This window comes from Lactuca serriola, chromosome 5, assembly GCF_051521515.1.
Source record: "Lactuca serriola cultivar US96UC23 chromosome 5, Lser_US96UC23_V15, whole genome shotgun sequence".
Taxonomy (NCBI): Eukaryota; Viridiplantae; Streptophyta; class Magnoliopsida; order Asterales; family Asteraceae; genus Lactuca; species Lactuca serriola.
Window position 1 is genome coordinate 280772333 of NC_136412.1, and position 3999 is coordinate 280776331.

The following is a 3999-nucleotide window of genomic DNA, read 5'->3' on the forward strand; positions in this document are numbered from 1 at the left end:
TATATTCTTAGGTTGGAGTTGCAGAAATGAAGGTGATTATTGAAAGAACTGGTGGACTTGTTGTTTTAGCTAAAAGTTTTGGTCATTCGATTTTTAAAGATTCATTCAAACATCTTTTTGAGAAAGTGTAACACCGAGAATTTCAAAATAATTTTTCACAAATTATAAAAACATTTCTCATTAACTTTTCATAAAAACATTAAGTTTGAATCCCAATTCACATTATACAAAATCCCAAGATCACATGTATATCAAAATCCCATGCGTGTGTACAGATCAAGCCGGCGCCTTCCCACGGTCATCGCTAGTACCTGAAACAACAACACTAACACTGTAAGCACAAAGCTTAGTGAGTTCCCCAAAATACCACATAAACATATATTAGCCACTCGAGGCTATAACTCTATGGGTCCGTGCACCCAAGCTCTGTGAACCCTTAGGTTCTAACTCTGGGAACCTTCCGGTTCCAACTCTATAAACATGCACAGCATAAATCACATAGACATCATGCAGTACAATACATAGCATACACATAACATATATACTCTGACACATAACTCTGATTACCTACTCAAGGTAAAGTATAGTGAGAAGACTCACCTCGTATATCTCGATAACTCGCGAATCCGGGAAATCACTCGTGCTCGATCCTCCGAGCTATAATCCTCCTATAACATCATACATCTCTGATTAACACTTTTACCACTAAGGTTGACTACCCCTATCAAGTCAACTCTGGTTAACGGTCAATGGTCAACGGTCAACTTTGACCGGACTCGGCGAGTGCACTAGGGCGACTCGGCGAGTCTATACGTATTCACCAAATCTCTAGGATTCTCTTTTGACACGTCGAGTACTCCCCTGACTCGACGGGTTCCACCTGGCATGAATCGCGGGGCCACCACGACTCAACTCGCCGAGTCTCAAGAACAACTCGGCGAGTCCCAGCTCGACTCAGTCCAACTGTCCACCCTCTCTAACTCTCCCTGACTCACTGAGTCGACCCTTAACTCGGCAAGACCACTCGCTGAGTGGTTAAGGACAATCTTCATGCTACTCGCCAAGTCTGTTCTTCAGACTCGGCGAGTCCATGCCATGCATCAACCCAAACTAGCTTCTGAGGTCAGATCCGCACCATCCACTCATAGATCTGGCCCTCCTAAGCTTATTCATCACGTAAAGTTCATATCTAGGTTACCATACAACACTTACAAGGCTCTTTTTGGAGAAATGACTTCTAGAATGGCAACCCTAGCCTCCAACCCAAAAGGGAGGACATAAAGCATGACATTAGGGACTCTCTGGACTTGCTAAGGTCCAGATCTAGGCACCATATCCCCAGGGGACCTCTCACACTTCCAATATAAAGCAAATAAGGCATGAAGAAACCCTAGATTTGACCATATCAACAAAATACGAAAATAAGCTCTGAGGATACCTCAAGAAGCCTCCTCTGATGAAATGAAAGAAGATCCAAGCTCCCCAACTCTTCTAGCTTGCCTTTCCTCTTCCTTTCTTGCAAAAACACACAAATTTGGTGAACAATGGCCTCTTTCTCACTCACACGAATCCCTCAGCTGTTTTGGTGCTCTCAAGATCCAGGTAGCCACAATGAAGGGCCATAAGGTCCTTTAAATAGGGCTTAAGACCGGGAAATTAGGGTTTCATTAAACAACAAGGATACCTCAAGAAGCCTCCTCCGATGAAATGAAAGAAGATCCAAGCTCCCCAACTCTTCTAGCTTGCCTTTCCTCTTCCTTTCTTGCAAAAACACACAAATTTGGTGAACAATGGCCTCTTTCTCACTCACACGAATCCCTCAGCTGTTTTGGTGCTCTCAAGATCCAGGTAGCCACAATGAAGGGCCATAAGGTCCTTTAAATAGGGCTTAAGACCGGGAAATTAGGGTTTCATTAAACAACGAGGACTCGCCGAGTCCATCCCTTGGACTCGTCGAGTCCGGACGCGAACCCGCGTCCTGAACCGCGATCCTACTCAGCGAGTCTGAGCTCCAACTCGCCGAGTCCCCTCACAAAACATTAAAAACATAAGCATAAAAGATACCTGGAAATCCGGGCTGTTACAGAAAGGAGAAGAGTCTCTTGGTCTTGCTCGTAAGTGAGTACATAAGATGAATATAGTATCATTCATCATCATATTATTTGATGTATAACTATAAATGTATAATGAATTTGTGAATTGTGATTATATTACTTTCAGTGGCACACTTAAAATTACATGTTCAAAGGATATCAAGATTCAGGGGATCATAGGACCTTGCACATCTTTGGATAAGGTGGCAATTTAGTCATTTACTAAACTGTTCATTAATCTTTACCAATTTGTATATAATTTTTTTTGGCTATTTATGTTGCAGAAAGGACCTGTTGTTGCAAACACAGTGATAGGTCAATGGAACACCACATCATGGAAGCTATGTAGACTTGATAAAGACACTTATTTGACTGTTTTCTTTGATATATCATCAAGTGATAAAGATCCTTTAGGAAATGTAAATCCACAGTTGTATATACAAACCACCACAAGGTAATCACCTTTCTTTTTTCCCCACTTTAAAATTGTTTGTTTGAGAATGTAAGGGTAAAACGGTCATTTTGGTACAGATACTAGAGTTTTGATGGGCAACCGAAACTAAGAGTTACTACAATCACTAGAAGATGGGTAGAGAGTGCTATTGTTTTAGAGGTAAAAAATAGTAAAACACTTTTCTTTATTTTGCTAAAAGACTTATTTACCCTTTTCTTTAACAGGAATTAACGCAAGGTTTTGATGTAGAGAGTGCTGTTGTTTCAGTTTTTGTTTGTTTACTCTTCTTGATTTTGTTTCTAAGTTATTAGAAAAATATTGCTTTTTTTTATTTCCAGCATGTATTTTGTTTGGATGGAGTTGCACCCATGGAAACCACTCAAGCTATTAACAACTCCGAATCTCACACCACTACAATAAAAAAACCCATGGCAAGAGGATGGTCTCACAGCTGGAAAAATTGTTGTAAGTAGTTAAAACATTTAAGCTACTTAAAAAAAATAGTATTTTTTTTATGATTCAAAAGATCTTATTAGATTTAAACATCCTTTTAATGATGTTTACCTAACCACTTAACTATTTTTTTATAGTAATTAAACCATTATACTCTTTTTGACCATTTAAGAAAACCATTTCTCCAATTACTTAGCTTTGGAAAATGTTAAAATACAAAAAAAAGAAGCAAAACACACTTTCACTATATCATGGATTAAGCCACTAAACTTTTATCTGTTTTATGATTATTATAGTGACTGTTCAGTGGCTAAATCGATAAATACTTTATGCTTTTATTTATTTCAATCCTATATCAAAACCAGGTAAGCAGGAGAAATGGTTTTATTAAAAGGTCAGAAAAGTTATAATGATCTAACTACATAATTTATCCTTGTTTCCTTATATTGTTTTTATAGTCCTAATACTATTTTATAACAAATGATTTTCTAAGAAGGAATTAGGACGTCCAAAACCATCTAAGCTATATCTTCATCTTCAAACTTCATATATTTGTTAAGACATGGTGTTGGTGTTAGTGATGAAAGACAAGGTTCGGATTCAAAAAGTGTTGTAGAGCTAACAAATGGTTCTTCAGGTATGCAATACTCTAGGCATAATTATAATATAAAACTATAAAAAATATCATTTTTATATATATATTTTTTGTTTTGTTTTGCAGAGGATACCCCTCACATTTTCCCAAATTACCCCTTCCTCTACAATGTTTTTCTGTTTCTGTGTTTTTCGTGCATCAGGTAAAGTTGATGGAAGAAAGGAATATGAAGCCACTTGATTCAAATCTTGCAGCATTATCAACAAGATGCAGTAAAGACTTGGAGTTGAATTTGGCTAAGTCATTCTTGAGTGAGATGGGCCAATATACAACTACTTATCCATATAATCAGCTGCTTGGAGCATTAGTCTTAAAGAATTATGAAAGGCAAGATGCAACTTTAC

General features: G+C 37.9%; 1 long non-coding RNA gene across 1 annotated transcript; it reads right to left on the bottom strand.

The window, feature by feature from the left end:
* Positions 1–211: 211 nt before the first annotated feature.
* Positions 212–1522, bottom strand: LOC145051662 (uncharacterized). The gene is made up of 3 exons (XR_013683758.1): positions 1439–1522; positions 601–668; positions 212–311 (listed from the first exon to the last, which is right to left on the bottom strand). It is a non-coding gene; the product is annotated as an uncharacterized LOC145051662 (long non-coding RNA).
* Positions 1523–3999: the final 2477 nt, after the last annotated feature.